The 14,074-nt window shown below is 44.4% G+C and overlaps 1 protein-coding gene across 1 annotated transcript in view; it reads left to right on the forward strand.

Moving 5' to 3' along the window:
- Positions 1-9,441: 9,441 nt before the first annotated feature.
- Positions 9,442-14,074, forward strand: part of FAM222B (family with sequence similarity 222 member B) — a 65,984-nt gene continuing 61,351 nt past the window's right edge. Inside the window, exon 1 of the mRNA XM_060135501.1 lies at positions 9,442-9,560. The gene's annotated coding sequence lies outside the window, so the exon portion shown is untranslated. The remainder of the gene's footprint in view (positions 9,561-14,074) is intronic.

Below are 14,074 nucleotides of genomic sequence, written 5' to 3' on the forward strand. Positions count from 1 at the left end.
GGTGTTCCCGATGAGCAGCAGACCCGGATTTCCCTCCTGTAAGACTGGGCTACTATCTCCTCTCTGAGGCCATTCCTTTCTGGAGAAAAACCAGAGGGTCTGCAAAGGGAGAAGAAGCGGCTTAGTCACCTAGGATCTCCCGGACTGCCTTAGCGGCCTGAGGAACCTGATATACCTTGGCCGATCTGTGGCCTTAAGCCCTCTCTTCATCCTTTGAAGCCTCAGTCAGACTTTTGGAATTGAGGGATAAATCTCGCGGGTTTGGAGGTGCTGAGGATACAACAATGAACAAAGCGGACAGAAATCTCCAGCACGGGACTTGTATCCTGGGGGCTGTGCGTGTGTGTGTGTGTGTGTGTGTGTGTGTGTGTGTGTGTGTGTGTGTGTGTGTGTGTATGAGAGAGAGAGAGATACGTAAGTGACCTGTGACCTGACAGGAATAGTTTCAGTAGAATGGTCTGGGTGAAAGCCTAAATGGAGTGGGTTTAAGAGAGAATGAGGGGAAAGGAATTGAGGGCGGCCAGAATATATATACAACTCTTACCAGAGGAGCTGAGCAAAAGAGAATGGTAACACAAGAGTGGAAGAGAGGGGTGGAGTTAAGAGACGATTTCCTTTTTCTTTTTTTTAAGATGGGAAGTTTTTGTTTGCTCATGGTAGTGACCTAGTAGAGAGGAAGAAATGGATGATATAGGACAGAGAGGGGAGAATTGTTGGAGGATGGTAAGAACCAACTGGCCAGGCTGCTGTTGTCGGAGTGGATGCTGAGTGTCCAGAGAAGCTCTTAGTGACATGGATTGACAGAGCCTTGGGCAGCCAGATGCACTGATGGTTTGCAAATGGTGTCAGATTCCAGCTTTCAGGCTGCCTGCTCTGTTAGTAGAAGAAACAACCTTTTTGGAACATGATATTCTGGATGTCCTTTGGGCATATGGGTGTCCAAAGAAAAAGATGCTACTAAATATGAGACAGCCAACAATCAGAAAAATACAAATCTTCCTTCATGGACAGTTAGGTGAAATACCATTTCAACTGCAATTTAGGAGAAGGGAAATGTCAGGTTAAACAGTAGTTGAAGAGCTTAATTGCATAAATGCAACTATCACCCAAGGAACACATATTAAGTACTACAGTGGTGGTAACAGATAACAGTGAAAGAATCCCAGGGATGACACAAAAACTTAGGGGAAATGAGTCAAAGTGTCTTGTTAATTCTCTTCTTTCCCAGAGATTTTCTATCAAGGGATATTGTGGGGGGAATTTTGTGAGGTTAGGAGAGATTAATCAAATGAATCAGACTGCCTGGGTTCATATCTCAGCTTGCCACTTATTAGCTGTGTGAGTTTGGACAAGTTATTTAAACTCTCCACGTGTCAGTTTCCTCTTCTGTAAAATGCAGATGATAATAAACATATTTATCTAATATCATATTTTCATTTGAATCTAGGGTTTAGAACAATGTAGGCTCTTAATAAATGTTCCTATCTTAAGGCTGTTTTACCCCCTCAGAAACCTTGTTCCATGAATTATCCTTTCTTTTCTTTTTTTTAAAGTAAATTTATTTATTTAATTAATTCATTTTTTGGCTGCCTCGGGTCTTCGTTGCTCCGCGCGGGCCTTCTCTAGTTGCGGCGAATGAGGGCCGCTCTTTGTTGCGGTGCATGGGCTTCTCATTGCAGTGGTTTCTCCTGTTGCGGAGCACGGGCTCTAGGCGCGCGGGCTTCAGTAGTTGTGGCACGCAGGCTCAGTAGTTGTGGCTCATGGACTATAGAGCATAGGCTCAGTAGTTGTGGCGCACAGGCTTAGTTACTCTGCGGCATGTGGGATCTTCCTGGACCAGGGCTTGAACCCATGTACCCTGCATTGGCAGGCAGATTCTTAACCACTGCTCCACCAGGGAAGCCCCTATCCTTTCTTTTCTGTATAGACAATTTCTCTCTGTACTATATTCCTCCCATCAGTATATATATATATATATATATATATATATATATATATTTTTTTTTTTTTTTTTTCCCGGTACGCGGACCTCTCACTGTTGTGGCCTCTCCCGTTGTGGAGCACAGGCTCCGGACGCGCAGGCTCAGCGGCCATGGCTCACGGACCCAGCCGCTCCGTGGCATGGGGATCTTCCCGGACCGGGGCACGAACCCTCATCCCCTGCATCGGCAGCTGGACTCTCAACCACTGCGCCACCAGGGAAGCTCCAGTATATATATTTTTTAACATCTTTATTGGAGTATAACTGCTTTACAGTGTTGTGTTAGTTTCTGCTGTATAACAAAGTGAATCAGCTATATGCATACATGTATCCCCATATGCCCTCCCTTTTGCGTCTCCCTCCCACCCTCCTTATCCCACCCCTCTAGGTGGTCGCAAAGCACCGAGCTGATCTCCCTGTGCCATGTAGCTGCTTCCCACTAGCTATCTATTTTACATTTGGTAGTGTATATATGTCAGTGCTACTCTCTCACTTCGTCCCAGCTTACCCTTCCGCCTCCCCATGTCCTCAAGTCCATTCTCTACATCTGTGTCTTTATTCCTGTGCTGCCCCTAGGTTCATCAGAACCTTTTTTTTTTTTTAAGATTCCGTATATATATGTTAGCATAAGGTATTTGTTTTTCTCTTTCTGACTGACTTCGCTCTGTATGACAGACTCTAGGTCCATCCACCTCACTACAAATAACTCAATTTTGTTTCTTTTTATGGCTGAGTAATATTCCATTGTATATATGTGCCACACCTTCTTTATCCATTCATCTGTCGATGGACACTTAGGTTGCTTCCATGTCCTGGCTATTGTAAATAGAACTGCAATGAACGTTGTCGTACACGACTCTTTTTTGAATCATGGTTTTCTCAGGGTATATTCCCAGTAGTGGGAGTGCTGGGTCGTATGGTAGTTCTACTTTTAGTTTTTTAAGGAGCCTCCATACTGTTCTCCATAGTGGCTGTGTCAATTTACATTCCCACCAACAGTGCCAGAGGGTTCCCTTTCCTCCACACCCTCTCCAGCATTTATCATTTGTAGATTTTTTTGATGATGGCCCTTCTGACCAGTGTGAGGTGATATCTCATTGTAGTTTTTGACTTGCATTTCTCTAATGATTAGTGATGTTGAACATCCTTTCATGTGTTTGTTGGCAATCTGTATATCTCTGGAGAAATGTCTATTTAGGTCTTCTGCCCATTTTTAGATTGTGTTGTCTGTTTTTTTTTTTTTTTTTTTGATATTGAGCTGCATGAGCTGCTTGTATATTTTGGAGATTAACCCTTTGTCAGTTGCAAATATTTTCTTCCATTCTGAGGGTTGTCTTTTCATCTTTATGGTTTCCTTTGCTATGCAAAAGCTTTTAAGTTTCATTAGGTCCCATTTGTTTATTTTATTTCCATTTCTCTAGGAGGTGGGTCAAAAAGGATCTTTCTGTGATTTATGTCATAGAGTGTTCTGCTTATGTTTTCCTCTAAGAGTTTTATAGTGTCTGGCCTTACATTTAGGTCTTTAATACATTTTGAGTTTACTTTTTTTGTGTATGTTTGTTAGGAAGTGTTCTAATTTCATTCTTTTACATGTAGCTGTCCAGTTTTCCCAGCACCACTTATTGAGGAAGCTGTCTTTTCTCCATTGTATACTCTTGCCTCCTTTATCAAAGATAAGGTGACCATATGTGCGTGGGTTTATCTCTGGGCTTTCTATCCTGTTCCATTGATCTATATTTCTATTTTTGTGCCAGTACCATACTGTCTTGATTACTGTAGCTTTGTAGTATAGTCTGAAGTCAGGGAACCTGACTCCTCCAGCTCCATTTTTCTTTCTCAAGATTGTTTTGGCTATTCGGGATCTTTTGTGTTTCCATACAAATTGTGAAATTTTTTGTTCTAGTTCTGTGAAAATTGCCACTGGTAGTTTGATAGGGATTCATTGAATCTGTAGATTGCTTTGGGTAATATTTTCACAATATTGATTCTTCCAGTCCAAGAACAAGGTATATCTCTCCATCTGTTGATATCATCTTTAATTTCTTTCATCAGTGTCTTGTAGTTTTCTGCATACACGTCTTTTGTCTCCTTAGGTAGGTTTATTCCTAAGTATTTTATTCTTTTTGTTGCAATGGTAAATGGGGGTGTTTCCTTAATTTCTCTTTCATACTTTTCATCATTAGTGTATAGGAATGCAAGAGATATCTGTGCATTAATTTTGTATCCTGCTACTCTACCAAGTTAATTGATTAGCTCTAGTAGTTTTCTGGTAGCATCTTTAGGATTCTTTATGTATAGTATCATGTCATCTGCAAACAGTGACAGTTTTACTTCTTCTTTTCTGATCTGGATTCCTTTTATTTCTTTTTCTTCTGTGATTGCTGTGGCTAAAACTTCTAAAACTATGTTGAATAATAGTGGTGAGAGTGGGCAGCCTTATCTTGTTCCTGATCTTAGTGGAAATGGTTTCAGCTTTTCACCTTTGAGAATGATGTTGGCTGTGGGTTTGTCATATATGGCCTTTATTATGTTGATGTAGGTTCCCTCTAGGCCTACTTTCTGGAGAGCTTTTATCATAAGTGGGTGTTGAATTTTGTCAAAAGCTTTTTCTGCATCTATTGAGATTATCATATGGTTTTCATCCTTCAATTTGTTAATATGGTGTATCACATTGATTGATTTGCATACATTGAAGAATCCGTGCATTCCTGGGATAAACCCCACTTGATCATGTTGTATGATCCTTTTAATGTGCTGTTGGATTCTGTTTGCTAGTATTTTGTTGAGGATTTTTGCATCTATGTTCATCAGAGATATTGACCTGTAGTTTTCTTTCTTTTTTTTTTTTTTTTGCCGTACGCGGGCCTCTCACTGTTGTGGCCTCTCCCGTTGCGGAGCACAGGCTCCGGACGCGCAGGCTCAGCGGCCATGGCTTACGGGCCTAGCCGCTCCGTGGCACGTGGGATCTTCCCGGACCGGGGCATGAACCCGTGTCCCCTGCATCGGCAGGCGGACTCTCAACCACTGCGCCACCAGGGAAGCCCTGTAGTTTTCTTTTTATGTGACATCTTTGTTTGGTTTTGGTATCAGGGTGACCTCCCATCAGCATTTATGTTTTATTTATTTATTTATTTTTGCGGTACGCGGGCCTCTCACTGCCGCGGCCTCTCCCGTTGCGGAGCACAGGCTCCGGACACGCAGGCTCAGCGGCCATGGCTCACGGGCCCAACCGCTCCGCGGCACGTGGGATCCTCCCGGACCAGGGCACGAACGCGCGTCCCCAGCATCGGCAGACGGACGCCCAATCACTGCGCCACCAGGGAAGCCCAGCATTTATTTTTTAAAGGCTTCACCTCTTCCATCTGAAAACCAAAAACCAAAAACTTCCTTGACCCCCAAGTCCTTTTCCAATAGAAGTCACTTTATCTTTCTCACTAAAATATTGCAGTGAAGATGGTGGACAGAAACAGATGGATTCCAGAGATTTAAGGAGATAGAATTTGAAGGAGATGGTGCTTAAAACCCTCCAGTGGCCTCCTATTACAACTAGATTAGTCCAAAGTCCTTGCATGCATTGAGCCCTGCTAACTTCTACTCCCAAGGTGTCAGGCACACTAGTTTTCTCTTGAATATATCAAGCTAATTTCTGCCTCAGGGCCTTTACACCTGCTACTCCTGCCTCCTATGTTCTAGATTTGGCTTCTGCTCCCCATTCAGGTCTCAGCTGAAATGTCACTTCCTCAGAGAGCCTTTTCCTCACAGCATTTATCACTACCTGCAATGATTCTGTTGCAGTGTCTGGAATACTGTAAGAGGCTGCGCAGGGCTCTTCAGGGTCTTACCTACCTCCTGATGGCCCCAATCTAACCGAGTCACTCCCTTACTTCAGTGCCCTCAGGATAAAGTGTAAAGTAAGTAACGTGGCTCCAGCTTACTTTGCCAGTCTCATCTCTTGTTCCTCTTTTTCAGCTCAACTGAATTTTTTTCAGTCCCCCAACTGCCTGGTATTCTCTCTTACTTCTAGGTCTTTCCATAACCTGTTCCTTCCATGGCTGGTTAAATTTTCTCTTAGGATCCTTTATCCTTCTATGACAAAGCAGTTAATAATATAGTGAATGAGCACACAGATTATTGAGACAGACATCCTGGCTATGGTTCTCAACCTCATTATTTTACTGTGTGACCCAGGGCAAGTAACTTCTCTCTACTTCAGTTTCCTCATCTATAAAACAGGAATATTGATTGTTGTTGTAAAAGAGGGTTGTTACAATTAAAAGAATTTAATATGTGTAAAGTGCTTAGAACAGTGCTTGGCACATTGTAAATGCTATGTGTCTGCTGTTATTTTTTATTTATTTATGGCTGTGTTGGGTCTTCGTTGCTGCACGTGGGCTTTCTCTAGTTGCGGTGAGCGGGGGCTACTCTTTGCTGCAGTGCGCAGGCTTCTCATTGCGGTGGCTTCTCTTGTTGTGGAGCACGGGCTCTAGGCACCCAGGCTTCAGTAGTTGTGGCATGTGGGCTCAGTAGTTGTGGCTCTAGAGTGCAGGTTCAGTAGTTGTGGTGCACAGGCTTACTTGCTCTGCAGCATGTGGGATCTTCCCGGACCAGGACTCAAACCTGTGTCCCCTGCATTGGCAGGCAGATTCTTTTCTTTTTTAAAATTTATTTATTTTATTTATTTTTGTCTGTGTTGGGTCTTTGCTGCTGTACGTGGGCTTTCTCTAGTTGTGGTGAGCAGGGGCTATTCTTCCTTGCAGTGCGTGGGCTCCTCATTGCGGGATTCTTGTTGCAGAGCACGGGCTCTAGGTACACGGGCTTCAGTAGTCGTGACACGCGGGCACAGTAGTTGTGGCGCATGGGCTTAGTTACTCCACAGCATGTGGGATCTTCCCGGACCAGGGCTCGAACCTGTGTCCCCTGCATTGGCAGGCGGATTCTTAACCACTGCGCCACCAGAGAAGTCCCTGCTATTATTATTATATGTCCTCTACTAGACTGTAAATTGTGAGAGGACAAATAATATAGATATTTTATATGTATGTCACTACTGTGTCTCCTGCATCTAGAGCAGTGTCTGGCACATTGTTCAGTGACTGAATAAATTACATCTTTCTTTGGATTGGTGGTCCCTTGGTGGTGTCAACATGTGAAGCAGTTCCAGATATTATATCTTCTTACATCCAGTTTTTGTGGGAAAGAGCAACAGATCTTCCCAGAAGGAACTCCTTGTGCATTTTTGGCTCTGACTGGGTTACATGCCCATCCATGAAACAGTCATTGTAACTTAGGGAATGTTACGTGTTGATTGACTTGGGGTCTAGGCTATTTGCTCATCCACATGGTCTGAAATTGGAGTAGGGGTGAATCTCTGAATGAGTATCATTGGATATAGTGAGTGAATGCTTGGCAGGAAAAAAAAATCTCAATTTTGCCGTTGGTAAGACATTCAAATAGGGAAATGGCTCAGGAGACCCTTATGGTTCAAATATAAGAAAATATGCTGTCATCATATAGATTCCAGCAGGCCTTCTCAGGGGCTGTGTGTGGTGGTGGGGTTAGGAAGTCACGGTTCCCAGAAGTTTCAGGGGCAGCTATGGCCTTCTTTTTAGTCATCCATTCATCAGAACATCGTGTCGATATTAATTCTTGCTCCTTTCTGGTTCTGCAATTCCCCTGTGGTGCCAAATGTGCTCTCATTCCAAAGGATAATACTTTTGCAAGTAATGACAACCCTTCTAAGCCTGGAGCTAGGCTCTGTAGGGCCCCACCTACAGGATGTCCTGTTTACTGCCCACCACCCTCTCAGCTGTTGTAGTTTACTCTACGTATGTCCAGATGGAACTCCCTAGCTGGGAGGGTATTCATACATGAAGCCTGAACCTTTGAGTAGATTTGCTTTTCTAGGGACAGGATTATGCCAATTTATACACTTTCTCTACAGCAACATATGTATATATGTAAAAGCCTATGTATGTAAAAGTCACAAGCATCTGAGGAGAAAAAAAAATTCTTAGTTTCCTAGGTGCTTCAGGGAGTAACCCTTAGTTTCTCAGGGACCTGAGAATTCCATTATATGCATTTGTATATATCTTCCTGCCTCCTTTTCCAGAAGAATGTGAGCAGGCTCTATTACCTCCAGCATGTCTGTGACATTCCATTTACAGCCTTTTCAACCTTTACTCTAGGGCCTATTTTTGCTTTTTTCCAAAATGAGGAAGACCCTTAATGTTAGATGAGGAGTTCAAATATTAATCTTAGATGAGGAGTTCAAATACTCGTACCAGATCCTGGCATCCAACAGTAGCTTTTGCTTTCCCTAGAAGTAAAGCGAACTTAAGACCCTTCACAAAAGAATGGAACTTCTTCTCTTTCTCTCTCTCTGTGTGTGTCTCTCTCTGTCTCTCTGGACTTACATTATATCTTGGTCTCTATCCCTCCAGACTCTGAACTGTAGACAGAAGATTGGGCTGGAGGTAGGATGGAAGAGTCACGGTGATAAGGAGAGTTTCGTCCTGTACCTCCTCTTCCCTTTGACTGCAGTGCATCGCCCGCAGCTTTCAAGTTTGCATTGTTGAGGTGAATTCCCTGGTGGCCCAGTGGTTAGGACTCCATGCTTTCACTACCTAGAGCCGGGGTTCCATCCCTGGTTGCGGAACTAAGATCCCACAAGCCATCAGACGCTGCCCACACCCCCACCCCCCCAGACATAAAAAAGTTTGTATTGTTGAATTCCTGGGACTGAATTGAGCCTAGTTTCTTGTTGGGTTATGATAAGGCAGCAGTCTAGGTAGGGGTCTAGGGGTGACAGCTGGGCCTCCTTGGGCTAAAGGCCTGGTTTCTGTTTACCAATTTGCAAAAGAGCCAGGCTCCACAGCGAGAGTTGTAAAGTAGGGGACTATTAACCTGCAAGTCCCTCGATGGCACATATGAGATGCCTAGAGCATTTTCGTCCCATAAACAGTACGAGCTTGATAAACAGACTGAACAGTGCATTCTAGGTGCAGTCACCTTTTTGACAAGGTCCCCAGAGCTTCTGAGCACCTACTGGCCAGTAGTGTATTCAGGGATGTCAAAGTTGACTCTTGCACAATTACCCCTCAGTGCATTCTAGATGTGATCGTATTCTTGAAAGAAACCTAAATTTATCAGTAGTCACGTCAGAGCATTCAGGCCTTTAAGTGCAAGTGGGATCCAGAATCCTGGAAGTGCTATGAAGTCTACGGCCCCTACGGGCACCGCGTTTAGAAACCTACGCTACCTTCCAGAAGCCTCAGACCCTGGGGCAGGCGCCAAAGCCTCTAAGATTAAGTCCTCGAAGCCAGCAGCCATGTCCACCCGAGACCCGGGGGTCCAGGGCATCAGGCACTGAGGCAGACACCCCCGGTGCGGGCTGCGCAGGCGCGGGCGGCCCGGAAGGGCCCCGGCGCTCCAGGCTGCGCAGGCGCAGGAGCGGCTGCCGGCGAGTCCCCACGGCGGCGGCGGCGGCGGCGGCGGCGACTGAGGAGCCGGGGCGTGGAGCAGCAGTGGCGGCGGCGGGCGGCAACGGAGCAGCCATGAGGGCCGGGCCCAGTCACCGACAGTGAGTGGTGGTGGAAGCGGGGTGGGCGACGGGAGGGAAGGGGGTAACCTGCTGGAGGGATACTCCGACTTGGTGGGGGGGCTCTGCCTGTCGGAGGCGAAGGGGCGTGGGGGAGGGACAGTTTGAGATGATGATGCGGGAATTTGGGGCAGGGGTGGTCAGATGGCCCGGTGTCAGGGCTGGACAGCTTGGGGAGGGAACGGGGTGCGCGCTGCAGAGTGAAGGAGCCCGCCGCAGGGGCAGTGTCCCGCGCTCCCCCGTTTGTCATCGTCCCTTCCCCCGGGAGCTTTCGGTCGCCTCTCGCTTTCTGCTTCTTTCAGAGAATCGTCTCGGGGGATGGGGGTGCGTGGAGGATGAAAGCCCTGCTGGGGCTGAAGAAGACGGCTCTGGTCCAGGCAGGGAAGAGCCGGTCGCCCGGAGTAATAGGCTGCTCTGGGTAGAGGGTGGGGGTCGTTTAAAGCTGGGAGGGGTCTAAGGAAAAGAGCTGGGGGCTTAGAGTCCGGCAGTTTCGAACCCACGTCCACCGCTGTTTAAAGCTGAAAGATAACCTTGGGCAGGTCCCACTTAACCTTTCTGAACCTCTGGAAGATGTAATGTGTTTCAACGGACTATTGCAAGCATCATGTATGTGATTGAGATCGTTTATAAAAATTGTAAATTGTGAGTACTGTGCCGAGGTTGCTATATCACCAACAGTATCACTGGATTTTAGATCTTACCGTTATTAATGGAACAACTGATTTCTTTGTCAAGGCGAAACATATTGTTTGTAAAACCTCAGTAGGCACAGCACAGACGTGTTTTCTTCATCAGCACAGCAGATCGTGTGCATGTGCAGAAATACCAGTTTCTTCTGTGATGTGACAAATTAACCATCAGACTTGTGTAGGAAAAATACCATACTCTCAGGCATTTTTACAAATGGTATGTAGCTCCTTACTCAAGAGGGAGGCAATAGAGAATGGAAGGCCAATCTGTTAAATGCTTTCTGAACACAGCCCGTTTAGGTTTGTTCCCTTGTAACCACAGTTGGTACTAACGTGCTTTATGATGAGTTGAAGAAACTAGTTTGAGACAAACTGGGAGGGGTGCACAGTGAGGGATGTGCGAATACAATTTGTTATTTTTTAATTGTAAAAAAGTTTTTTGTTGCAAGAGTCTCTGGTTGCCCCAAGGCCCTGTCTCTATTTTGGAGGTTAGATAGCATATAGCAACTTTTCATCTCCACTTTTTGTTACCCTGCCTGTGGAACCTCCAGGGTGGAGTGCCTCTCAAAGAAAGACAGAAGCAGCTGTGCAGGAGCCCAAGAGGTGGCTGGTTTGTTTCTGAGGGGCTGAAGGAGCGCTCCTGAGGCTTTGTTGTTGTTCTTGCTGTTTAGGGTGGACAAAGCAGAGGACAGAGTTAGACGGTGTACTTGGAGAGAGAGAAAATGGCTTTCTAGTCACAACTTTTGAAAGAGATGAAACTCCTTTCAAAAGGATAGAAAGAGACGATGCTTCAGCTCTGCTGGCTCTGAGGATGCGGAGCTTGAAATGGTGAGGTCTTTTGGAAATTAGTGAGTGACTTGTCTTTCATCTGACCAAAGGTAGGGAGTAGCTGTATTAGATCCTTGAAGGTTCACAGATAAGGAGAATGAATTATTTTATAGGAATAGGGAAATGCACCGTAGGTGTCTTTAACTTCTCCATCTGGTAAAATGTGTTTTACTTCTTTCCTGGAAATACACAGTGATACATTATATTTAACTTTTTGCTTTAGTTCCTTGGCTGTCCCAATAAAATCTGTGTCCATAACACAGAGGTAAGTTTTTTATTCTTATTTAGAGGATAGTTTAAAAAAGAAAGCATTTGTTACTGTTGTCATAGGTCATTTACAGGATACAAATTTATTCTGTCTTTCACCACCACATGGAAGATGAAGTAGAGGTATAAAATGTTAGAACTAACCTAACCATCTTATTTTTAATAGTTGGACATTTATTTTTAATTTTGGTAATGCATTTTCCCCTCTATTGGAAACTTCCATCAGTTCAAACAAGTCCATAAACGCTATCCTTATTACGTTAAAATGGTAGAGGTTTGTTCAGCTGTGATGAGAATTGCCTGTCCTCTCCTTCTATTCTCTTTCCTATTTGTGGTTCCTTTTATGTAGTAGATTACTGTTACAGAATGAGGAGTCTTCCCCTGAGGGAAAGAAAGGGGATGGCCAGTGCCTTGATTGCCTTGTTGTGTGAGCAGTCCGCCTAAGGGATTACATCCCCCGCCAGGGGATGTAAGGACTTCCCCTGAATCCCTGACATAGCAAGAGCTAAAATAAAAGGAATAAGGTTTACCGGTTCATTTTTATTCTAATAAAATGAATCATTTTTCTTTAAAAAAAAAAGCATCTCATGCCTCGGGGGATCATTTTTATTTTTATTATTTTTTTTAAATTAATTAACTAATTAATGTATTTTGGCTGCATTGGGTCTTCGTTGCTGCTCGCGGTCTTTCTCTAGTTGGGGCAAGTGGGAGCTACTCTTCGTTGCGGTGCGCAGGCTTCTCATTGCAGTGGCTTCTCTTGTTGCGGAGCACGGGCTCTAGGCGCGCGGGCTTCAGTAGTTGTGGCTCACAGGCTCTACAGCGCAGGCTCAGTAGTTGTGGCTCACGGGCTTAGTTGCTCCGTGGCACGTGGGATCTTCCCGGACCAGGTCTCGAACCTGTGGCCCCTGCATTGGCAGGCGGATTCTTAACCACTGCGCCACCAGGGAGGCCCCTCGGGGGAACCTTTTTAAAGCAGTCTGTATAAAAACAAAATTTTGGTGTTTTTACCTTCCTCTCTTTTTTCCTGAGAATATTTGCTTGCAAACAGAATCTTTGTTTCTTCAGAGCCTTTGTGATTTTGCCACCCATTCCTTAGCTGAAGTCACTTTTGTGATATTTTTATAGCCACTTAACAATAGAGCACAAAGGGGTTTTTTTTTGTGGTCTGTTTGTCATTTGTTTTGGTTCTTTTTTTTTTTTTTTTTGCGGTACGCGGGCCTCTCACTGTTGTGGCCTCTCCCGTTGTGGAGCACAGGCTCCGGACGCGCAGGCTCAGTGGCCATGGCCCACAGGCCCAGCCGCTCCGCGGCATGTGGGATCTTCCCAGACCGGGGCATGAACCCGCGTCCCCTGCATCGGCAGGCGGACTCTCAACCACTGCGCCACCAGGGAAGCCCTGTTTTGGTTCTTGATAGAGTGCTAACAACTTTAAAGGAATACTATATGAGAAAATGTTAAAAAGGAAAAATAGAGTGGATTTATTTATTTATTTATTTATTAAACCTGAAGTATAGTTGATATACAATGTTGTGAGGAGAGTGGATTTAACTTAGTGAATTTGTAAGTTGGTTCTGATGTTTGGAGGGTAAAGGATTCAAGAATGGACCTGTGGTTCAGAGTAGCCTTCTGAGGACCAGGGTTTGCTTACCAGTGTTTATTTATTTAGCACGGTTGTTGGCATAGAGTAATTGCTGATTAAATATTTGCTGAAGGGAAAAATAATAACAATATGAATCATAATCAGCAAACATGGGTTCAGATCTTCTGCAACTTTGTGTGTCTTTGAATAAGCTTACCCTTGTGTCTTTACCTGTTTCCTCATATATAAAACAAAGATAATAATTGTACTTACTTCATAGGGTTGTTGTGAGGGTTAAATGTGGTAATACATGTAAATTGTTTAGAATGGTACCTGATACTTAGTAAATGCTAAATGAATGCTAATTATTACTAGTGTTTGTTGGATACACACTCTCTTTGTGCCCAAACCACTGGTCGAAGATGATTATGACATAGCCCTTGCCCTCTGGGAGTTCACAGTCTAGTGAAGGAAACAGAAGTATACAAAGTAATTACATAGAATGCAATATCTATTTTTTAAAATTTTTTTTAAATTAAAAAAAATTTTTTTTGCAGTATCTTATTTTATCAAATCTGTGGTGCTAATGATTGTAAGGCTCACAGTTATTTTGCATACCACTGAGAAAGAAGAAATGCTGCTAATGAGACTGGCATGCCATCAGTTGTAAGGTGTATCCTGTTTTCAGAGAAATATGACGGAAAAAAGGGTGTCTTAGAATTGATGGAGAGACTTCCCTGGGGTCCAGTGGTGAAGACTCCATGTTTCCACTGCAGGGGATGATGGTATGATCCCTGGTTGGGGAACTAAGATCCTGCATGCCACATGGCCAAAAGAAAAAAAAAAAAGAATTGATGGAGTGTAGTAAGTGGTGCTCTACTAGAGAAAGGTACAACTTGTTACGAGAGTTGATGGAAGGGCTGGGTTCACATATCGTCAGTAAAGGCCTCTGCTGCATTGAACCTGCATGATAGGCCCTCGCAGATGGACATGAAAGATAGGGCATTCCAGACAGACAGTAAAGTCTGAAAATGGGAAGGGAGAGGGCATTATTGATGTGTACCACCATATCAGGACAAGCAGGAGGAGGAAATGAGCTAAGGCTTTGGCAGAGTAACATTGTATAATGCAGC

The sequence above is a fragment of the Lagenorhynchus albirostris genome, chromosome 20 (genome assembly GCF_949774975.1).
Source record: "Lagenorhynchus albirostris chromosome 20, mLagAlb1.1, whole genome shotgun sequence".
Lineage (NCBI taxonomy): Eukaryota > Metazoa > Chordata > Mammalia > Artiodactyla > Delphinidae > Lagenorhynchus > Lagenorhynchus albirostris.